The 25,335-nt window shown below is 41.8% G+C and overlaps 1 long non-coding RNA gene across 1 annotated transcript; it reads right to left on the bottom strand.

The window, feature by feature from the left end:
• Nucleotides 1-18,726: 18,726 nt before the first annotated feature.
• On the bottom strand, nucleotides 18,727-24,985 carry LOC106726789. The gene is made up of 2 exons (XR_001362891.1): nucleotides 24,300-24,985; nucleotides 18,727-18,904 (listed from the first exon to the last, which is right to left on the bottom strand). It is a non-coding gene; the product is annotated as an uncharacterized LOC106726789 (long non-coding RNA).
• Nucleotides 24,986-25,335: the final 350 nt, after the last annotated feature.

Genomic DNA, 25,335 nt, shown 5'->3' with positions numbered 1-25,335 from the left:
TGAATAGTCTTATGAGGATCAAATGAAATGATCTATGAAAGCTCTAGCAGCGGTTCTCAACCTGTGGGTCACGAACAATGAAAATACATCCTGCGTATCAGATATTTACATTACGATTCATAACAGTAGCAAAATTACAGTTATGAAAGTTATGAAGTAGCAACAAAAATAATTTTATGGTTGGGGGTCACCACAACATGAGGAACTGTATTAAAGGGTCGCAGCATTAGGAAGGTTGAGAACCTAAGGAATGATCTAATTCCTAGCTATGGCTGCTATCATTTTTATTTGGTTTTAGATAACAAATGAACATAGACCAAAACAAAACAACAGAAGTGGTCAGAACTACTTTGAAACTGGAGATTCATGCCCTCGGGCTGCAGGGCTTTTCCAACTGGATTTCAAAATGAAACTTTGTAAGGAAAGGAGGCTGAGACTTTGCCAAGGTCAACAATCAAAACAGAGATGTAAAAACAAAAAACATGTTCAAGACATACAACTGGTTGAAGGATAGTAGAAAATTCTCCCCATTTGGCAAGAAGGCTGTTCAAGCAGGTGGTGAAGCCAGAATCCACACTGCACTTGGTTAAGGAATTAATAGCAATTAAAGATGTGGTCATATTCCCCACAGACTACACTTTCAAGTAATAAAGGGATAAAGAACACAAAACAAAGAACAAGTGCCATGCTATGGTAAGAAGAAGAGGCTTCAATTCCCAAGGCTATTCAAACACTGCCCTGACAAGTTCATGAAGAACACTGAGGACTCCGATACACCCGACTGCTTCCCAGAACTTGAAGAACTAAGGTCAGATAAGATTAGCCTCAAAACAAGTCAGACATTCATGCAAAAAAATTCCACTTGGATTATAGACAGAAAATGTGAGAGGTGAAACAACAAAGCTTCTGAAAGAGAACATAGAACATCTTCATGACCCTGGGGTAGGAAAACTCTATAACCAAATCTGAACAGGACATATAAAAGCACTAAACATAAAGGAAAAGACTGATAAATCTAAATGTTCATCGCTCAGTGACTGAGCGTCAAACTATGAACCAGGATGTCATGGTTCCATTCCTGGTTAGGGCACATGCCCAGATTGCGAGCTCGACCCCCAGTAGGGAGCGTGCAGGAGGCAGCCAATCAATGATTCTCTCACCACTGATGTGTTTTTTTTCTACCTCTCTCTCCCTCTCCCTTCCTCTCTGAAATCAACAAAAATATATTTTTTTAAAAATGTTCATCAGATGGCACAACAAATAGTGCCACAAAATGGGAGAAGATATTTTCAATATAGACAACAGAGAATTCTCATCTGTGTACTGCACATCCTGGAATAACATTCTTTGGTTCAACATGGTTTTGATATAACATTGCCAAGATGGATTAGTAACTTAACTCTAGTTTATATCAACTAGCCTGTGGTAAAATAGGTTTCTTTATACAGTGTTTCACTCAAAGTCACAGAATCTATGGAAGAGATCAAGTGAAGACTTCAAATCAATAAGGAAAAGACAAATAACTCAATATTTTTGACAGGCAAATAGTTATAAAAGGGTATTCAAAAGGCCTATACATAACATAAGTGCTAAACTCACTAGTCATCAGGGAAATTCAAATTGAAAACAACAAGACAGTGCTACTCATCCACAAAAGGCTAAAATTCAAGACAGTCACAAGTGTTAGTGAGGATGGTGAGCAACTATAATGTGCATATACTGCTCCTGGCAGGAGAAAACACTCGTTTATCCACGTTGGAAAACCATTTTGCAGCTGAGCACATATATGCTTTTTAACTGCAATTCTATTCCTTGATAACACATCCAACAGAAATTTGTATACCACCACCACCACCACCACCACCACCACCTCCCGCCAAAAAAGGGGAGAAAGTGCACAAATGTTCACAGCAGGCACCGTTACTCAGGATATCCAAAAAAGTCAAGAGCCCTAGTTGATTTGGCTCAGTGGATAAAGTGGGGACCCTCGGATTAAAGGGTCCTGGGTTCGATTCTGGTCAAGGGCACATACTTCCCCTGCAGGCTCGATCCCTAGCCCAGGGACATGTGCGGGAGGCAACCAATCGATGTGTCTCTCACATCGATGTTTCTCTGTCTCTTCCACTCTCTAAGAAAAAATAAAAAAATTAAAAATTTTTAAAAAGTCAAATGAATCTAAATGTCCATCACAAGTGGAATCCTATCTAATAAGAGTAATATGCAAATTGACCATCACTCCCACACACAAGATGGCCATAAGATGGCCTGCAGGGGAGGGCAGTTGTGGGCGATAAGGCCAGCAGGGGAGGGCAGTTGGGAGGGACCAGGCCTGAAAGGGAGGGCATTGGGGGTGACCAGGCCTGCAGGGGAGGACAGTTAGGGGTGACCAGGCCAGCAGGGGAGGGTAGTTAGGGGCAATCAAGCCAGCAGGGAAGCAGTTAGGCGTCGATCAAGCTGGCAGGGGAGTGGTTAGGGGCAATCAGGCAGGCAGGCAGGCGAGCGGTTGGGAGCCAGCAATCCTGGATTGTGAGAGGAGTCCCAGACTGGAGAGGATGCAGGCTGGGCTGAGGGACACTCCCCCCTGCCCCCCCCCCCATGCACAAATTTTTTGCACCGGCCTCTAGTGGATATATAAATTATGGCTTATTCACCAGAATACTGTAAGACAACAAGAATGAATGCATACTGCTATATTCGGTAACATGGATGAATCTCACAAACACACTGTTGAATGAAAAGACAAAACATCCTTCATTATTCATTTGTTAATTTTCAAAAATAAGCAAAACAAATCTATGGTGGTATAATCAGAATAGTGGTTACCTTTGGGAAGGAGGGATTCTGGGATGCTAGTGATATTGTATTTTCTTCATCTGAGTGCTAGTTACACAAGGATATTTGCTTTACAGTATGATTTGTGCACTTTTCTGTAAGTACACATACACAATTTTTTAAAACTTAATGTTATACCTATTTTTAACATTCTGGCTGGTATTTTCAGACTCTGAACTTAGAAACTGTGTTTTTCCTCTATTAGCACAACTATTAAAAGTAATTTGGGCCCTAGCCGGTTTGGCTTAGTGGATGGAGAGTCAGCCTGCGGACTGAAGGGTCCCAGGTTCGATTCTGGTCAGGGGCATGTACCTTGGTTGCAGGCACATCCCCAGTAGGAGGTGTGCAGGAGGCAGCTGATCGATGTTTCTCTCTCATCGATGTTTCTAACTCTCTATCCCTCTCCCTCCCTCTCTGTAAAAAATCAATAAAATATATATTTTTTTTAAAAAGTAATTTGGGGGCCTGCAGGTAAAGTCTGAGCATGGGACTCCTGGATTCCTAGGAACCACCACCTATTTGTCTGCAGAGATGTCAGGGTGACAGCACAAAGTATTACAATCCCATAAGCCTATGCTTTCCCAAAAGTTAACTTGGCTTCACTCAATAATTTGGCCAGGATGATGAGTTAAACTTGGCTCAGAATATACTCTTGGAGAGCCATGCATATACCTAAAATAAACCAAACTTTTCTGTTCCGGAGGTTTCAACTGTGCCTGCCTTAATTTTATCTGCTCCTTTTACTGCACTGCTCATGGCTCAGCAATTCAGAGACCTCTATTACCGACTCATTTATTATGGAACTAACTACTAAGTCAACCAAGACCCATAACCACCTAATAAATTATAAGAAAAACTTAAAAGAAGAGGAGGGCCACATAATGTGAAACCTTCTTTGACTCCTCCCAAATCCTCTATGCCGACAATGAACACCATCAGGTCTGATGCTTGCTTGACACTATTTCTTAGACTTTTATCTTTCCCTCACTACTACCAGGCCCTAACCACCTCCTGCCTAGATTACTATAATTTCTTTTACCTGGTCACCTTGAGATGTCAGCTTTCCCAATTCCAATCCAATCTGTACTTCACCACCAGATAAAATCTCATAAATATAGACTTTCTGCCACAATTACTCTATTTCTAGCTTTGAAGAGCCTTTAAATCTGGGTGACTGAGAAACTCAGCTATTCTATTCATTCAACAAATAAGTTCAATATGCACTAAGTAACTGATACTGCATTTAGCCCCTGAGATACAAAGATGAGTAAGACTGTCCTTGACTTCAAAGAACTGAGGTGGCCTTGGGGGAGAAGGGTAGGGTGTATGAATAAAAAGCAGAATATGATGGTGTACATACTACAGTGGTGACATACACATAAACTGCCTCAGGAGCCCAATGAGAACCAACTCTGAGGGAAATGGGAAAGCTTCAACAGAAGTGATAGTATATTTTGGATTTTGAAAAATGCAGAGACGTTTACTAGGAGGAAAAAAAAAGGAAAGAATGCCTGATTCACCATTACTCACCACAGGATGCCATCACTCAGTCTGACCATTCACAGTCTCACAGCAAATCCCCATTCTGCATTGTTCCTGGGTGTGCAATGCATAGTTCAACCTTGATGCAATTTCTTACTAAGGATCCCTTCTCTGTTTTCAGCTCTTTGTTTCTGTCCTGTAACCAGTTCTGCCCGTGGCACTGTTCTCTGCCCGTTTCTGAATGGCACAATTAAACAGCACAGGCTCTGGTGTCCAGTTCCTTGGGTTCCAATCAGAATGTACCTCACCCTTGGCCTAGTTATTTAATCTATCACTCTTTTTCCTCTTGTGCACAAGAGGGATAATAAAGGAACCTAACACATGCGGTTGTTCTGAGAATTAAAGAAAATAATTGATATAAAGCACATAGTTAACATAATACAAGAAATAAAGTAGGAGCTGAAAGTCTTATCTGCAACTGTTAATACCTCATAGATATTAGAACATAAACTGTCTGGAAAGAACTGCCTTTACGTCTGTATTTATACCATCAGGTATGAGACTGGTGCTCAAATACTTTAGACCAAATTCACGAGTTAAAAAAACAAACAAACAAGTAGACCATTAGTATCATTCTTAGTTTCTCAGGAATGCTAGTAATTCACTAAATTCAAGATACATATGACTGTTTAAATGTCCCCCTTTAAGAATTCTGATTGTAATGACCTTTGCTCAGAAGCATTTAATGAACATGATTTGAAAAACAGGAGACTACTAATAATTTATCCTTAAAAAACAACAAGACTATAGTTGGAAAATGTGGTGTTTTGTCCCTTAAAATAAGGTACCTAGATGACAGTTTTCTGATTGAATCTGTAATGTTTTTGCCAAATTGGCTCTAAAACACCCTTTTACAAAATTGGTATTTGAGAAAATAAATGACTTTTTTTTAAAGGAACTTTAATTAAGCTTTGTGCCACCTTTTAAAGCATAACCTTTTACAAAATTGGTATTGGGGGGGAAATGACTTTTTTTTTTTAAAGAAACTTAATTAAGCTTTTTGACACCTTTCCATGAGCCATATTTTGTATATCCTACAAGGAGGTGTATCATATGGGCCTCCTGTATTCAGTTTCATGGGCTCCTTGATACTAACCTAGCATCCCAGAGTCCCACTGTAATACTGTGGCACATCTAGAACAATTTTATGACTCTATTTGCTACTATATAAAGGTTTCTTAGAAAAGTGATTCTATACTAGATGCTGACCACGGTTAAAAAGTATGGAAAACATACCTCATGTGTTACAACAGATGCCATTAGCAAAGAAATTCAATTTCATATAAACTGTCTATAGAAGCTAACAGGATTACCATGGATATCTAAACAAAAGAACACTCTCATTCTTCCTTACTCTTCACCACTGCAAAGAAAACTGACGAGGAAAGAAACCTCTTTGGCCGTTAGGCCTGCATACGAAGTATGAGATGAAATACTAAGCTTAAAATACCACACAATGGGAATCAATGTGACATCTATCCATCCCCTTCTGAAGCAGGCTCAAAACACTAGGAAGCAGGAAAGTACAAGGTAGCCCCAGTCAGAAGAACAATAATCTTCTTCCCCTAGCTGATTTGGCTCAGTGGACAGAGTGTCAGCCTGCGGACCGTAGGGTCCCAGGTTCAATTCCGGTAAAGGGCACATACTTCGGTTGCAGGCTCCTCCCTGGCCTGGGCCCTCGTCGGGACTCATGCAAGAGGCAACCAACCGATGTGTTTCTCTCACATCAATATTTCTCTCTGTCTTTCCCTCTCTCTTCCACACTCTCTAAAAATCAATGGAAAAATATCCTCGGGTAAGTATAAAAAAAAAAGTCTTTTTTTCTGTCACTGCTCTTGTGTCTCAAACTGCAGATACTGTCCTTAAAAAACAAACAAAAAAAGAAATAACTAAACACATCATGATGAAGTAGACATCTCACTTTATTTCTCTAAAAGCAAACTGGTGAAACCAGTTAAATCTTCAAAGTCTAGCACTCAGAAGTGTGGTCACTGAACCCTGGGACATTGAATGACTAACTCAAAAGTGCACAGCTTGCCCTGGCCGGTGTTGTTCAGTTGGTTGGGCCAACCCAAAGGGTTGAGGGTTTGATTCTAATCAGGGCACATACCCAGGTTGTAGGTTCAATCCTCAGTCGGGGTGCATATGGGAAACAATCGATCAATGTTTTTCTCTCACATTGATGTTTCTCTCTCTCTCACTCTCCCCCCTCTCCCTCTAAAATCAATTTTTTTAAAAAGTGCACAGCTAGTAAGTGGCAAGCCAACAGACTTCAAGATTTCCCTCAGTCTGTTGTGACAGAGAGGTAGAGGCAAGGTCAAACAGAGAGGAGACTGAGTACAGATACACAGCTGACCCTTGAACAATGTGGTAATTAGGGGCACTGACCCCCAATACCATCAAAAATCTGCACATAACTTCTAACTCCCCAAAAACTTAACTACTAATAGCCTACTGTTAACCAGAAGTCTTACCAAGAACAAACTCGATTAACACATTTTTATGTTAAATGTATTATATATTGTATTCTTACAATAAAATAAGCTAGACAAAAGACAATATTAAGAAAATCATGAGAAAATACCTATATTTTATGCATTCATGACATACCTAACTTTTTCTTAATTTAAATAATGCTAAGCTACACAGTTTGTCTGTTTTTCAATTACTGCAAATCTTCAAAAAATATTCCAATATAGCTATGGAAAAAAAATCCACATAGAAGTGAACTTATGCATTTCAAAACTATGCTGTTCAAGGATCAACTGTACATTGAGGTAATTAACTCTAACAATTATGTACACAGTTCCTGGGGGGAAATTGTCTCCTACTAAAAGAAAGAAACAGAGAGCCATACTATGTCCCAGGAAAGCAAGGCCAGGGTAGGTACATTTACCACAACTTATGAACATGCATCTGCAACTAACTATTGGAGTTATGCATTTGCCTCAGAAGGGCTCATCACTGTCTTGCCTACAGCTTAAATCTGAACAGTGTTTGCCCTTTGGGAGTGAGCCCTAGCCAATTTGGCTCAGTTGGTAGAGCAATGGCCTATGGACCGAAAGGTCCTGGGTTCAATTCCAGTCATAGGCACATACCTCGGCTGCTGGCTAGATCCCCGGCCCTGGTCAGGGCACATGCGGGAGGCAACCAATCAATGTGTCTCTCTCACATCGAAGTTTCTCTCTCTCTCCCTCTCCTTTCTATTCTCTAAAAATCAATGGAAAAATATCCTCGGGTGAGGATTAACAAAAAAGGGGGAGTAACTATAGATATAACTTTGTACAATATCATCATGCAGATACTTAATAGTTGATTAAAACATACATTCTGGCCACATCTAACCATAATTCTAGTCATTAAAAGGCACTTTTATGCTTTAGTTTAAAACTACCATAAAGTTGACCAATGGTAAAATGTTCCCCCCAGTATTTCTTGAGTTTGCACAGTGTCCCGTCAGATTTTCTGTCTCTTCCATGAACAAAGGGGTCTGTTTATTCTGAAGACCATGAGTTAGAAGCAAGATGACTGCCAGGCGTCTGGGCAGAAAGCCCACTGGTCCCACTGTGGTAGGGATGAGGTGGAGGCAGCATATTCTGTCCATGGGGACCAATTAGAGAAAACATCTTATGCACAGAGAACACTATGTTTTTATGCTGGGAAAACCTGTCCATGTACCACTGGACAATACTTTAAAAACAAGAGACACCATTTAGCTTCCAATGGACAGGTGTACTGATTTCACAATTTAAAAAAAACAAATCAAAAGACTAAGGAGTCATAACAAGTAAATGCTATATCTGATTCTCGACTAGATCCTGTACTGAAGGAGGAAAAATGCTATAAAAAACATAACTGGGCCAACTGACAAAATCAGACTACAGATTGTAGATCAGATAAAAGCTCTGAATCGTTCAATTAGTTGAAGTTGATGACTAAACTGTGGTTATGCAATACAATATCCTATTAGGAAATACACTATCCTATCTAATAAAGAGGGATTATGCAAATTGACCGTCATGCCATAACAAGATGGCTGCACCCACAGCAGAGACGGAGATCCCATAACACAAGAAGGCTGCGCCCATTAACGAGCAATCAGTAGGGACCTGAGGCTGCGTGGCACTGGGATGGGGCAGGGGACCGGAGGCTGCGCCCCCCCCACCTGGTGGGGCTTGACAGGGGACCTCAGGCCATGCCCTCCACCCCGGCGCCAGGCTGGGGGACCTCAGGCTGCGCCCCACCCCCGCCTGGCAGGGCTTGATGGGAGACCTCAGGCCATGCCCCCCGCCTGGCAGAGCTTAACAGGGGACCTCAGGTCGTGGCCTCTGCCCAGTGGGGCTTGACATGGGACCTCAGGCTGTGCCCCCCCACCCAGCGGGGCTTGACGGGGGACCTCAGGGCGCACCCCCTGCCCCGGCACCAGGCCGTGGGATCTGAGCCCACACCCCCTGCCCAACAGGGCTTGACAGGGGACCTCAGGCTGTGCCCCCAACCCAGCGGGGCTTGACGGGGACCTCAGGCCATGCCCCCTGCCCCAGTGCTGAGCTAGGGGACCTCAGGCCGCGCCCCCCGCCCCAGAACCAGGCCGGGGCACCTGAGGTCATGCTCCCCGCCATGCGGAGCTTGACAGGGGACCTCAGGCTCTGCCCCCCCACCCGTGGGGCTTCACAGAGGACCTCAAGGCATGCCCCCTGCCCTGGCCCAGGCCAGGGGACCTCAGACCGTACCCCCCACCCCGGCAGGGTTTTATGGGGGTGGGGCCAGCCGGGTCTGGATCTAGCCCAATGGAGGTGGGGCTGGCCAGATCTGGGTCTCACACAATTTCAAGGTGCACGTGGGTGGGCAGGAACTTGACTCTGGTTCTTGTGGCGCGCCCCAGACTCTGACAGGAATAAGATTTTCATATACATTTTACTAATTTTCTTTCATCTCTGACACTTCTATTATAGAGAAAGGGCAAACAGCAATATTAAAATATTTCCTCTAATTAATTCACTTTTAATGTGCACGAATTTCGTGCACCGGGTCACTAGTATAGGAATATTAGCCTATGACATAGGCAATTTAATTTCAAGTAGATCAGAAAAAAACAGTGTATGTATGCATGTGTGTGCATATACAGTTGACTCTTAAACAATGGGGATTTGATTTATGCAGGTCCACCTATACACAGATTTTTTTTTTTTCAATAAATATACAGTCAACCCTCCATATTCCCAGGTTTTGCACCTTCAACTTCAACCAACCACAGATCAAAACAGTTGGCACTCCAGCCCTAACCAGTTTGGCTCAGTGGATAGAACGTCGGCCTGCGCACTGAAGGGTCCCAGGTTCAATTCCGGTCAAGGGCATGTACCTTGGTTGCGGGCACATCCCCAGTAGGGGGTGTGCAGGAGGCAGCTGACCAATGTTTCTCTCTCATCGATGTTTCTAACTCTCTATCCCTCTCCCTTTCTCTCTGTAAAAAATCAATAAAATACATTTTTTTTTAAAAACAGTTGGCGCCCTAACTGGTTTGGCTCAGTGGATAGAGCGTCAGCCTGCGGACTGAAAGGTCCCAGGTTCGATTCCGGTCAAGGGCATGTACCTCGGTTTCAGGCAAATCCCCAGTTGGGGGTGTGAAGAAGGCAGCTGATCGATGTTTCTCTCTCATCGATGTTTCTAACTCTCTATCCCTCTCCTTTCCTCTCTGTAAAAAATCAATAAAATATATTTTTTTAAAAAAACAGTTGGCAGTCCAAGGCTGCGGAGAGCTAACTGTATGCATTGTTCTACAGTATTTTACATACAGGACTTTAGGATCAGCAGATTTTGGTATCTAGGAAGGAGTCCTAGAATCAATAACCTACTTATACCAAGGGACTGAATTTTGGGGAGTCAAAAGTTAAATGCAGATTTTCAATTGCACGGGGGTTGGCATCCCTAACCCCCTGCGTTGTTTAAGGGTCAATTGTATATACATAGAGAAAGTGCAAATAAAGCAAATGGAAACTGTTAGCAATAGGTGAGTATGGGTAAAGGGTATAAAAGTGTTCTTTGTACTACTCATTCCTTGCAATCTTTCCATCAATTTGAAATTATTTCCAAATAAAAAGTGTTTTAAAATGTCATCTGTTGGATTGGTACCCTTCACCTTGCTCCTCACTATTCTAAACTAGCTGGACAAACAGAAAAGAGAACATGAGGAGAGGGTAGAACAGAAAGGAGATTACTTTATTTCTCAGACACCAGGTTTAGATTATTTCTCAGACACCAGGTTTAACATCACACATTGTTTTGGGAAAATGATATTAAATAGTCTGGACATTAAAAAACTTGCATCTGCTGGTTGGGCAACAACCATATCCCACTAGGAGCTAAACTACATATAACTTATATACTTATTTATATTCCAGTCAGAAGGCTTTCATTGTACAGCCAAAGGGGAAAAAAAAAAGCAAATGAGAAAATAGTTCTTCTGCAAGAAACTGTCTAAAATAAGTAATATAACTAAGAATAGTCTCTCTCTCTTCACAATCCAACCTGCTATTTTCCAGGTACATATCCCAGGAGGATAAAGCATTAATATCTGTATGCCTCGTCAATTAGACTCAAAAGATACTTATTGAGCACATTAAGGCATGCAACCAAGAATTCCTAAAACAGAATCACAAAATCTTTAGAGAGAAATAAATAAACCCCAGAGAACAGCAAGTCCAAACTCATTTACAGATGAGGAAAATGAAGCTCAGAGAGTATCTTGCCCAAAGTGGACCAGCTTCCCTGTGACAGCTCCTCTGCCTCTGAGAGCAGCACAGAGGAGTTTTGCTCCCAGAGCCATAAGGACAAAGACTGAGATGACATTACCTTGCACTGGATGAAATCAGGTAATCAATGAGTATAAAACTGATGGACCACTGTAAACGCATGCTGGAAATCTAAAATCACAACACTACAGCTCACATGTAAATCATTTCATTTCAGCTGCTGCTACCAACTACAACTGTTTAAGAGCAAGTCTCTTATAAAAGCCATATCCTTCATTCTAAATTATTCCTGGACAGAATTTGCATTTTAAATAACAGTTAAAATAATTTATTTGATTTTGGCATGAATCTCCAGACTAGCTCAGTGGATAGAGCATCAATCTTCGAACTGAAGAGTCTCAGGGTCAATTCCGGTCAAGGGCACATGCCTGGGTTGTGGGCTCAATCCCCAGTGGGGGACGTGCAAGAGGCAGCCGATCAAGGATTATCTCTCACCATTGATGTTTCTATCTCTTTCTCCCTCTCCCTTCCTCTCTGAAATCAATAAAAATATATTAAAAAAGAAAAAAAATCTCGGGAGTATATTATAGACTGCTGGGATTAAGGGGAGCATAATCACTTCATTTCTCCCTTCCAGGTTCTATCCAGCTGCCATATAGTCTCCAGAACCCATGTGCAGATCAAAGTCTAATGTCCTCACCCAGTTTGGCTTAGTGCAGGGGTGGGCAAACTTTTTGACTCGAGGGCCACAATGGGTTCTTAAACTGGACCGGAGGGCCGGAACAAAAGCATGGATGGAGTGTTTGTGTGAACTAATATAAATTCAAAGTAAACATCATTACATAAAAGGGTACGGTCTTTCTTTTTTTTAGTTTTATTCATTTCAAACGGGCCGTAGTTTGCCCACGGCTGGCTTAGTGGATAGAGTGTCGGCCTGTGGACTGAAGGGTCCCAGGTTCGATTCTGGTCAAGGGCATATACCTCAGTTGCAGGCTAGATCCAATTGATGTGTCTCTCTCACATCAATGTTTCTCTCTCTGCCTCTCCCCTACCCTTCCACTCTCTCTAAAAATGAATGGGAAAATATCCTTGGGTGAGGATTAACAAGAAAAAGTCTAATGTCCTCTTCATGACTGGCAAAGCTTTGCAATCAAGCCTCCTCCGTCCCACCCTGAAATGACCTTACCTGCTCCGGCCTAGCTACAACAGGAAGGCAGGACACAGAGGAAGACAAGCTTCTCCTGAGGGTAAGCAGGTGGCAGGGTACAAGCACAAAGCTAGACAGTGTTCTGACGCAGCAACCTCACACCTGGCAGATATGGGCCAATGGTGTCAGGCTCTCCCCAGTATACCCATCATAAACAAAACAAGAGACAAATCGTTCCTGTGGGACAAAAAAAAAATGAGAGGGGGGAGACAAAGCTCAGAAAAATGTGCTCCAATACTGCTCCCACCTGGGGAACATACAGATAATAACTCCCTGAATGTGCACTAAGGCAAGAACGAGGGCACACAGAAAGGGTACAAGGGTACATGATGAAAGAGAATCATTGGTTGGCTGCCTCCTGCACACCCCCTACTGGGTATCAAGCCCACAACCCGGCATGTGCCTGATTGGGGACTGAACCAGTGGCCTCTTGGTTCATGGGTCAACACTCAACCACTGAGCCATAACAGCTGGGCAGTACCTATTTCATCTGCACAAGCAATGAGAGGACTGACAGGCTTCATGAGAATCAGTGCTGCCACTGAGAAGCACTTGGTCACAGCAAGGCAGGCAGAGAAAATAACAGGTTAGAGCCAGTCCTGGTGAACAGCCTGTGACTCTGGGCGAATTCTGCAAGGTCATAGAGCAGTGGTTCTCAACTTTCTGGCCCTTTAAATACAGTTCCTCATGTTTTGACCCAACCATAAAATTATTTTCGTTGCTACTTCATAACTGTAATGTTGCTATAACATTCTAATGTTATGAATCGTAATGTAAATATCTGATATGCAGGATGGTCTTAGGCGACCCCTGTGAAAGGGTCGTTCGACCGCCAAAGGGGTCACGACCCACAGGTTGAGAATCGCTGTCATAGAGCATCCTTGGTATTATATGCAATCAGGTGTGAATACTTCGACTGATTATAAAGCACTATGTAAATGTTGGCTAATATAGTCAGACTTTCCACACTACAAGTTTCTCTTTCCCAAACTCCATGCTTGGATTTGCTTTTATAAAAGCAAAGTCCGTAAGTTGTCACTAATTTGTCCCTCTCAATACACCCAGCACCACCTTCATGATCAGTCACATTACTCAAAGACTCTCAAAGTATCATTACCAACTGCCAAAGGGAGCTTACATATCCCACACAACACAAACGATGATGTGAGAGCAGCTGCTAGGGCAGTGGTTCTCAACCTTGGCTGCACATTAGAATCACCTAGGAATCTTTTTAAAATCCTGATTTCTGGGCCTCATCCTGCAGAAATTGTTTCTTTGTTATGGGGTGGGGCCACAACATTAGTAACAAAGAAACAGAATTTCCAGAGGATGAGGCCCAGAAATCAGGATTTTAAAAAGATTCCTAGGTGATTCTAATGTGCAGCCAAGGTTGAGAACCACTGTGCTAGCCTAGAGGAACTTTGGTAGTGTTACATTATGCAAAAAGTGTGACTGTGCTATATAAGCAGAGATCTGTATTCAGTAGGAAGTGATCGTTCCTGGGGGGGGAGCAAGGAGGGGAGTCTACTAGGAAATGCCCCTCCCATCACCACAGAGGACTATTAGCCCCAAACGGAGAAGACACCACTCAATTTGCAGCCAGCCAGGGCCTCTCCTGTGTTCTGGGTCTGCACAGCACTTCTAGTCAATCCAATTTTAAGTTTTCCTTTTAATAGTATGCTTCGTAATCAAAAGTATGATTATGTTTAAAAAGTTATGACTTCTACAACACAGAAAACTATATTGTATTATTGAAATTATACATGATTCCCTCCACTATCTCACTGGAGATTCACTGGGTTAGAAAAGCAGAAAGGCAGCAGTTTGTTTGTTTATGGGGGAAGGTGCACAGGAGAAAAGAAATAGGTACGGCCCGGCCGGTGTGGCTCAATGGTTAAGCACCGACCAATGAACCAAGAGGTCCCTGGTTCAATCCCCAGTCAGGGCACATGCCCGGGTTGTGGGCTCCATCCCCAGTAAGGGGGGAGTGCAGGAGGCAGCCAACCAATGATTCTCTTTCATCATTGATGTTTCTATCTCTCTCCCTCTCACTCTAAAAAAAGCAATAAAAACATTTTAAAAACAAATAAATAGGTACTTAGCTCCTGTCTAATTTCCCAACCCTACCAGGAACCTTGGCCTTGCTCACAGCCCTGCATACTGAAGGGGGGACTCTACATGGAGTTTTCCAGTGGCTTCCAATCCCCACAACAGGCTTGGGAGGGGAGCACATGTCACCCTTCCCACAGTTCTCAGCTGACACTGCTAGAACACAAGGGAAAGGAGTGGGAGAGCAATCCAGCGCTGTTTTGATTCACTCTGAAACCAGCGCTGCTCCTTCGGGATGGGCAACAGCGCACAGCCAAGGACGAGAAAGTCCATAGCATTCCACCTGTGCCCTTCCACTGTACAGATGGCTGGCTTCTCCCTACCCTAGGAATGCCTTAACATGAATTGTTTGTCCAGTGTTGTTGTGAAGGGTGTGGGCTCTAGTGTCAGCTCCAGATCTGCATCTGATTTTTTACTTCACCACTTAGGATTTTCATGATCTTGAGCAAATTACTTAACCTCTCTGAGCCTCAAGAGGTTAAGTTTTTCACTTGCAAAATGGACTTACAACAATACTCCCTCCCCATCACCAGATAGTTTTGAGAAGTAGACAAAATATATGTAAATCCCTTGGCACCCTTGACCATAGTGAGCAAAACAATCTTACTGTATTTCACTGGTGAGTCAATAAGCTTTAACAAAACAAAAACAAAAACAAAAAAAAAAAAGGGAAGAAACTCGGGCTAGAAAGGATCAATAGGGGGGAAAATGGGACCTATGTAATACTTTCAACAATAAAGATTTTAAAAAAGAAAGAAACCAAATAAGCAAAAGTCCCAACTAAATGCTTAAAAAATCCCCAGAATACCAACCATTTTCACTCTCATTTTTATACAGATCACCTCTCGGCACTGCAAACAAAGAATACAAGAATGGCACCACACATCCTCCAGGCTTCTATTTATGTATGGGTCAACACAGGTTTGGTATTAGATCCATGATTCTAGCTGTGAACACTGTTTGTTTGTTTATTTGTTTGTTTTCAGAAAGAAGTATCACATAGAACCCCAATATATGAAACAGACTCAATCAGAGGCTCTGTTCACTTAGTGGGGGTGGGGGAGTGGGATTCAAAGCCTATACACTCCCAAATCCAGCACATGAAACTGCACCAAGAAACCCTATGGGGGAAAAAGAAACCCTATGGGCCTACAGAGCACAGAAAACCCCCTGATAAAACACCTCTGCACTGAAGCCCTCCAGGCGCTTTATCATTCATGCCCTACAAGTCTAGAAATAGAAACTTGTCTTCAGGTAATAAATGGTTGCTGAAAAACTGGTTTGTAAATTCTCTCAAGTATCTTTCAACCACTTCAACCACCTCATTACCACCCAGGGTCTTTGCCACCTGACCACTGTTTAACCCAATAACTGCATCTCCTGGCTCTATCCTGCCCCCTGAACTTCACTGTGCCCACACTCCCTCATCTAGTCTCCTCATCTTATGTGTCAGCCAGACCCAACTTCTAACTTACCCTCCACATAACCTTTCCTTGACTCCACACGTCACTTCCTCTATCTAAAATGCTCTTCTCTACCTGGAAAACTTCTACCTGTGCATTAAAAGGTCACTCCCTGAAAATGTCACTACATCTGTGAAGCCTCCTGTTACCCCCCTAGCAGGGCCAGTCACTCTTCCTGGGCTTCCTAACATTGCACTGCATACAGTGACCTGAATTTACTTTTCACTCGCATTCAGTGCTGGCAAGTGCATGAGCTAGAGCCACCCCAATGGAAGATGGCTTAGCAACAACTATCAAAAATTTAAATGCACAGACAACACCCAGCAAGTGCACTTTTAGCAACTTTTTCCTCCAAAAGTTTACATGTAAAAAGGACCTTCATGTCAACACTGTAAAACAAAAGATTGGAAACCACCTAAATTTCCATCAAAGCAAGATTGGTTAAAGAAGGTACGTCCATACATAGATTGCAATGCAACTGTGAATACAGTAGGAAAGCCCTGGCTGGGTGGAGCATCATTCCATACCCCGGAAAGGTTGCAGGTTCAATTCCTAGTCAGAGCACATGCCTAGGTTTCAGGTTCAATCCCTGGTCAAGGTGCATGCAGGAGGCAACTGATAGATGTTTCTCTCATCTCTCTCTCTCTCTCTCTCTCAAATCAATGAACATATCCTCAGGTGAGGATTAAAAATAAAAAACAGTAGGGAAGCTCTATACATGAAACTATATCCAATATAAATTAAATGTTTTAAAAAGGCACAAAAACAGTGTAGCAGTGTGTATAATATGCTGCCTATTGATGGAGAAACAGTAAGTAATATACGTACTATGTAAACACACACTGTTTTACTAAACTGGTAATGCTAGCTGCCCCTAGGGAAGAGAATAGATTTCTGGGGACAGGGGAAAAGAAAGAGGCTAATACTCTGTATACTTTCTTATATCATTTAAATGTTGTACACTATTTGTTTTAAAAAAGATAAAAAGGAATTACCAGCTAATGTGCCAGTTTACCTAGTAGCCTAGGAGTGCACAGGCAGAGACTACTTCCTATTCATCTCTACGGTCCCAGGGTCTAGCGCACAGTAGGAACTTCATAAATGTTTACTGTACTGCAGGCCGGTGTGGTTCAGCATTTGAGCGTTGACCTATGAACCAGGAGGTCATGATTCGATTCCCCATCAGGGCACATGCCTGGGTTTCGGGCTCAATCCTGACGGTGACATGCAGGAGAAAGCCCATCAATGAGTCTCACTCATCATTGATGTTTCTATCCCTTTCTTTCTCCCTTCCTCTCTAAAATCAGTAAATAAAAAATTAAAATTAAAAAAATAAATGTTTGCTGCAGAAATTATTTCAACTATTTCTCCCTTTTTTTAATCCGGTTTTTATTTTTATTAAATTTATTGGAGTGATATTGGTTAATAGCATCATATAGGTTTCAAGTATACATTTCTATGAGTTATTCAATGGTGATAACTTAAGCTAATATTTACTTAGCACTTATAACACCAGACACTGTCCTAAGTATTTGACATGATTAAGTCCTTTAATCCTCATAACAATCGCACTGCACAGATGAGGAAACCAAGGTCCAGAATGATTAAGTAATTTGTCACTGGTCACACACCTAGGTAAGTGGCACAGGCAGGATTCAAACACTGGCCCCAAAACCCTGCTCTTAAACATGAGGTCATATTATTCTTCACATACCTAGGAATAGACTGAAATCACTGAACACTGAAGTACACTCCTTACTGAATACTTGCTACAAAAATCTTCTGTCTTTAACTGCTGAATCATAAAAACTGCTGAAATAAAGTCAGTTAGGCCACTGCCTACGTGGGGACTAAGGAATCCCCAAGGAAGCTCTGATCTTGGCTTTCTGGTTCATGTGCACCCAACTCACCCCCAAGAGGATCGGGCTCTGGGGAAATGATTCAGACTAATCAAAGTAAGACACTGGCCTGCCCACCTGTGAATTTACCGTGGAGGCTACATTTGGTTTAATAAATAAAATCCTCTATCTATATCAAGCATTCCATCTCAGTGGGTGCCTAATCTAACGAATGGGAAGACCTCCCTTCCATTTTGGAAAAAAACTCTACCTGAAAAATGAAAACCACGTACTGTACTTAGAAGCACAATTTCCCACCACTCAGATTTCCAGTGAAGATGTCAAACACTGAGAAACAGACACCCCTGGACCCTTTCTTGTTGTCCCCAATACCATTCTTACTCTTAAGCAAAATTTCAGACTTTTCCTGAGGCCTCATGTATTGGATACTTTCGCAAACTTATTTATTAGTTTTCAGGCTATTTGTTGGTGCTGCTATTTTTTTAAATATATTTTTATTGATTTCACAGAAGGGAGGAGAGACAGAAACATCAATGATAAGAGAGAATCAATGATCAGCTGCCTCCTACCCACCCCACACTGTGGATTGAGCCCAACTTGGGAATGTGCCCTGACCGAGAATCTAACCATGACCTCCTGGTTCATAGGTCAATGCTCAACCACTGAGCCACGCTGGTTGGGTGGGCAGTGTTGCTATTTTTTTATTACACAGAGAAGCATTTTACCTGAAAGTTCTCCGAATCACACTGCAATAGAGGTTAACTTCCAGGAATTCCCTGTATAGCCCCAGCCTTGGAATGTGCTGTCACTGCACTGGCTTTCTCTCTCCAAGCACCACCAGACACTTCCTGTCTTGGTCCCTATTTTAGGTTCCTTCCTACTCCAAGGCCCGTAGCCCTCTGTGCACCAACAATCATAAACTAGGAATGGGCATCTTAACCAAGTAAATGTGTTCAAGTCAAGAGTGTTGCCATAGCTGGATTGTTAATTTTCAAACTATAATACATAGATTCAATTCAAACTTTAATTCATCTTTTCTTCCTGCTTTAAAAGATCTTGAGAGGCCATCTATGATTCCATTCATATGATTCCAGAATAAACATATCCACAGAGACAGAAGCAGCAGATTCGTGGCTGCCAGGGCTAGGGGAAGGAGGAATGGAGTTAATAGATACAGTTTCCTTTGGAGTGATGAAGAAGCTCTAGAACTAGAGTGGCAATGATTATACAACATGGTGAATGTACTGTAATGTCACTGAACTGTACATTTCAAAATGGTAAATTTTATGCTATATGTATTGTACTACATACTACAAATTTAAAAATAACCAACTTAAGACTATGAAAAAATATGTTAAGGCACCACTTCTAATACATTAAAGTAAGTATAAAAAATACTTAAATAGTAATAAAGCATACAGTGTCTGTCTACTATTAACAGATAAAAATAAAATCTACCTTGGTAACTTTTCCTACAAAAAAATTTTTTTAAAAGATGAGAACAATGAAAAGCCATTTTTAACCTATTAAGTTGCAATGTTTTTCTTAAGACCACCCAATGCTGATGAGTGTATTTATCTCCAGTTGGTGGGAAGAATAAACTAGCATAACCTTTCTGGAAAATTCTGATGACGTACCTTAAAAGTGTTCATACTAAATCTAAAACTATTTTAATATAAAAGGTTTATTTTTTAAAAATCTTCATACCCTTGGGTCCTTCTGGGAATCTAGCCTAAGACAATTTTCTGAACTACAGAAAAAGCTTTTTGCAAAAACATCAATCATATATTATTTACAATGGCAAAAAAAAAAAAATAGAATAATCTATGCCCAAGAATCCATGTAATGCTATATTATACAGCCATTGTAAATATTTATGAAGTGTTTAATTATTTGGAAAAACCATTTATACTATAATGTTAAGTGGGAAAGGAAGAAGAAAAAACTGCATTTACAGTGTGATCTCAACCATACTTAAAAAGTAAATAAAGACTAGAAGGGCCCAGCTGGTGTGGCTCAGTGGTTGAGAGTCAACCCATGAACCAGGAAGTCATGGTTCAATTCCCAGTCAGAGCATATTCCCAGGTTTCAGGCTCAATCCCTGGTAGGAGGTGTGCAGGAGGCAGCCAATCAATGATTCTCTCTCACCATTGATGTTTCTCTCTCTACCCTTCTCCTTTCCTCTCTGAAATCAATAAAAACATTATATTTAAAAAAATTATTTTTAAAGACTAGCAGGAAATAAACCAAAATGTTATTAAAGGTTCAATCAGATGGTGGTTCATTCTTGTCTTTTTATACTTAACAATTACTCCAGAATCCAAAATACTTCTTTTTTAAAAAAAAAGATTTTTTGATTGACTTTTAGGGAGAGAGGAAGGAAGAGGGAGAAAGAGAGAGAAACATCCATGTGAGAGTAATACATAAGCCACCTCTTGCACACCCCCTACCGGGGATCGAGCCTGCAACCTGGACATGTGCCCTGACAGAGAATCGAACTGGCAACCTTTCAGTGCATGGAATGACACCCAACCGAGCCACACCAGCCAGGGCCCAAAATATGTTTTACATTATGAAAATAATAACTAAGCAAAATCAAGAGATGGCAGAGAAGGCTTTCTGATGGCACCAGTACCTGCTTTAATTGCCAAATAGTACTAGAACAAAGAAGGTGTGGAAACTGAACTAAATTACTGGCCACAACCTTGGAAGGCTTGACTACTGCAGTGATTTTGTTATTGTTGTTGTCATTGTTTTGGCGGGTGTTGTTTGTTTCTCTTTAAATAAATCCCTATGGGAGAAGAGTATACAGGAACTCCCTGTACTATTTTTGTGGTACTTCTGCAATTATAAAATGATCTCAAAATAAGACATTTAAATTAAATAAATCCATGCAGAGTGTAGATAAATAATTTTCTGGGCCATAATAAAGCACAGGGCTCCTTTCTCCATGAGTTAAATAAACGCCTTTCCTGGAGTGGTTGCCTTCACAGAAATCACCTCTGCTGTCTAGTAGAAGCCTTGCTCTTCAACATTTCAAAGCTTTCACCTTCATGAACTAACCTAAACACATTGAGCTTTTTCACTTTGCCATGTATGCCTATGGCTCCATCTGCCCCAAATGGCCCTTCTGTTTCCTCACCTCAGGCCCCAACCTCTTTTTTAGTGACTTCCCATTTTTGTTTTGAAACCCAACTCAGTTGTCACCTCCTTCGGAAAGCCTTCCCTGATACAGTACTCCCATTCCCAATTTGGCTGGGCTTTTTTTTTTTTTAAAGTACAGTTGTACTTCTACAAGGTTTTATTTCTGTACTTCACTCCCAGCACTGTAATCATTTGCAGACATGTATATCTCCTCATGAAGGGTTATAAACTTCCAGAAGTTATAAATTTCTATAGCCTCTTGCTTGCATTCAAGAGCTATTGACCAGATGAATTCCCAATTATTTTGCAACTCTGTTGCAAGTAAGCCCCCAAAATTCACCAACAATGCTTCCTTCCAGGCCTGACTTTCCTTCCAATAAAGAATTACAAAAATTGGGAAACCAAGATGGCGGCATAGGTAAACACCGGAGATTGCTGCTGCAAACAACCACTTCAAAAATACAACTAAAAGACGGAACGGACATCACCCAGAACCACAGGAAGGCTGGCTGAGGAGAGACTCTTCAACTAGAAGGAAAGACAACAGCATACCGAGGCTCAGAGGAGGCGCAGTGTGGAAAATACTCAGGTGCGGAGGTGCGCGAGCAAAGCGGGCTGGTGGCTGAGGGCGCGGTTGTCGTTTTCGGAGGGAGTTTCAGACTCTGAGCTCCAGATCTGGGCGAATCGCTGGGGACTCGGACTCAAACGGGAGAAGCGGGAGTGTCTGGCATCAGTTGGAAGGCAGCTTTCTCTCCGAGGTTTGCAGCGGTTCCTGGGGTTCTGAGAAGCAGAGCCTCTGGGAACGGGACTGAGAGGGGCCATAACCGCTCCCTCCGCCCGCCCTGTTGAGCCCGCCCCGCCCAAGCCCTGCGCAGAGCCATTTGCCAGATCGCCTCAGGCAAAGGCTAGATTAGCACCTCCCCAGAGGACAGAAGTTTTCCGCGGCAGACACAGCTGATTCACACAGCCAGTCGGCCTGGTGGTCAAATCCCTCTAGTATTAACTACAACAATCAAGGCTCAACTAGAACAAGACTGCGCACAAAGACCACTAGGGGGTGCACCAAGAAAGCATAAAAAATGCGGAGACAAAAAAACATGACAGAAATGGAGGATATAGAGCTAAAAATCGCAATTTTGAGGGCTTGCAAAAATGTGCTAGAAGCTGTCAATAAACTTGAGGAGAGAGTCACGAAAACTAATGAGACCCTCGATGCTATGATAAAGAACCAACTAGAAATTAAGCATACACGGACTGAAATAAAGAATATTATACAGACACCCAATAGCAGACCAGAGGAGCGCAAGAATCAAGCCAAAGATTTGAAATGCGAAGAAGCAAAAAACACCCAACCGGAAAAGCAAAATGAAAAAAGAATCCGAAAATACGAAGATAGTGTAAGGAGCCTCTGGGACAGCTTCAAGCGTACCAACATCCGAATTATAGGGGTGCCAGAAGAAGAGAGAGAGCAAGATATTGAAAACCTATTTGAAGAAATAATGACAGAAAACTTCCCCTACCTGGTGAAAGAAATAGACTTCCAAGTCCAGGAAGCGCAGAGAACCCCAAACAAAAGGAATCCAAAGAGGACCACACCAAGACACATCATAATTAAAATGCCAAGAGCAAAAGACAAAGAGAGAATCTTAAAAGCAGCAAGAGAAAGAGACTCAATTACCTACAAGGGAATACCCATACGACTGTCAGCTGATTTCTCAACAGAAACTTTGCAGGCCAGAAGGGAATGGCAAGAAATATTCAAAGTGATGAATAGCAAGAACCTACAACCAAGATTACTTTATCCAGCAAAGCTATCATTCAGAATTGAAGGTCAGATAAAGAGCTTCACAGATAAGGAAAAGCTAAAGGAGTTCATCACCACTAAACCAGTATTATATGAAATGCTGAAAGGTATCCTTTAAGAGGAGGAAGAAGAAAAAGGTAAAGATACAAATTGTGAACAACAAACATGCATCTATCAACAAGTGAATCTAAGAATCAAGTGAATAAATAATCTGATGTACAGAATGAACTGGTGATTATAATGAATCAGGGACATAGAAAGGGAATGGACTGACTATTCTTGGGGGGAAAGGGGTGTGGGAGATGCGGGAAGAGACTGGACAAAAATCGTGCACCTATGGATGAGGACAGTGGGTGGGGAGTGAGGGCGGAGGGTGGGGCGGGAACTGGGAGGAGGGGAGTTATGGGGGGGAAAAAAAAAGAGGAACAAATGTAATCTGAACAATAAAGATTTAATTAAAACAAAACAAAAAAAAGAATTACAAATTACACACACCCTGATGCATAGACTCACCAGGAGTTAAGTCTATCTCCAACTGGCTCTAAATCAGGGGTGGGCAAACTTTTTGACTCGAGGGCCACAATGGGTTCTTAAACTGGACCGGAGGGCCGGAACAAAAGTATGGATGGAGTGTTTGTGTGAACTAATATAAATTCAAAGTAAACATCATTACATAAAAGGGTACGGTCTTTTTTTTTTTTTAGTATTATTCATTTCAAACGGGCCGGAGGCCCGCGGGCCGTAGTTTGCCCACAGCTGCTCTAAATAATGAGCAATGTTTGCAATGGCCCAGCACTCATCCAACATTAGGAATTGCTTTTCCTACACCTAGAATAGGTGGATCCAAGACACCAAATTTTAACATTCTACTCTCTAATGTATCCGTAACTTCTATTTGCTAACTAAAAGCTTTAACTTCCTCATACCTCTTTTTTTAAATATATTTTTATTTATTTCTGAGAGGAAGGGAGAGGGAGAGAGAAACAGAAACATCAATGATGAGAGAGAATCATTGATCGGCTGCCTCCTGCAAAAAGGGATTGAGCCTGCAACCCGGCATGTGCCCTGACAGGAAATCGAACCAGTAACCTCTTGGTTCATAGGTTAACACTCAACCACTGAGCCACACTGGCCAGGCTCATCACCAGTTCTTAAGTTGAATTTCTTTGGGGAATTATCTTCCATAGAGTAATGAAGATTTTTATAACTCCCAAGCTGTAGCCTTGAAGACTAAAGAACCTCCAGGCTGTATGACGCTAGGAGGTCAGCTGGGCCCATTCACTAACCAGCCAAGTGACTTGCTCCAGACACCTGAAGGGACTGCAAGGCATACCTTTTTAAAATAGCAAATGAATATTAAAGGCTTTGAAGGTAACTGACAAAAAATCAAAAACACAAGTATTCAATATCAAGGGTCTACAGAATATGCCAATCTTTCATTTTCCATCTGTTCACTATTGTGATGTAAAGGGGGATTCTTTTTCTCAAGAGTTTTTTTACAATTCTTTGAGATATTTTCAAAAGCCTTCAAGTTTCTTCTCATTCTTAGAAGTCTGCTTTACAGATAAACCAGGATGTGATTTTCAGTACCTCTCAGTAAAATATGCTTGTCCACAGAGCTCTGGGGACACAGACCAACCACCTCCACAGTAAAATGAGGCCACATGGTGTTCCTCTCAAGTGACATATGTGTCTGGATCTTTAACTGGTTTGTGACGACTGGAGATGGAAGGAATGGAAGAGGGAAGGGAAGGAGGAAAAAAAGAATATATAGAGATTTTTAACAAGTGTTTAAGGCACAACCCAGTATTTTCAAGAAATTTCAGGTTTACAGAGAGCTGCTCTGACTTATAGGTGCCTTCCTTTAACCGGGTGTAGGCTCTCTTTGTCACTAAGGGAATTTCACTGGAAAATTAGAGAAACCCTACACATGATTGCCAAACTCTCCTATGAAGCTACTTCATATATCCTTAACATTTTAAATTCATACTCTGGTCCATAAACCCAAGTAACAGAACTAATAACAATGATTACCAGAAAAATCAGTTCACCAAGGTGAGCTCTGCAACTTTCTGGCAATGTAATTGCTTTCCTACAGTTAAACCTATTCTTACACTATGTTATGACATAAAGCCAAATGGGGAGAAATAATACACTTTAACTACAAGGAATAGCAAACAACAGGTAAATAAATGTATGATGATTTAGGAAACTACCAGAGCCCTAGGTGGTTTGGCTCAGTGGATAGAGTGTCGGCCTGAGGACTGAAGGGTCACAGGTTCGATTCTGGTCAATGGCACATACTTCAGTTGCAGTATCTCAGGGCATGTGCAGGATGCAACCAATCAATGCTCACATTGAAGTTTCTCTCATCTCTCCTCTTCCCTTCCACTCTCTCTAAAAATCAATGGAAAAATCCTCAGGTGAGGATTAACAAAAAAAAGAAAGAAAAGAAAACTAACAGATTATTTAGTTCTATCACCAAGATAATCATTTTATTCAAGTCCACAATATTAGTACACACGAAATATTAATATTCTTATTCTGACTAAAATCAGCAGCATAAGATTTAAACAAATGTGCAAGCTATTCCAAACCTCACTCTTTCAGCATTGTAACATTATTC

The sequence above is a fragment of the Myotis brandtii genome, unplaced genomic scaffold (genome assembly GCF_000412655.1).
Source record: "Myotis brandtii unplaced genomic scaffold, ASM41265v1 scaffold317, whole genome shotgun sequence".
Classification (NCBI taxonomy): Eukaryota; Metazoa; Chordata; class Mammalia; order Chiroptera; family Vespertilionidae; genus Myotis; species Myotis brandtii.
The sequence above is the reverse complement of the archived record's forward strand: the minus strand, read 5'-3'. Positions and strand labels throughout refer to the sequence as shown.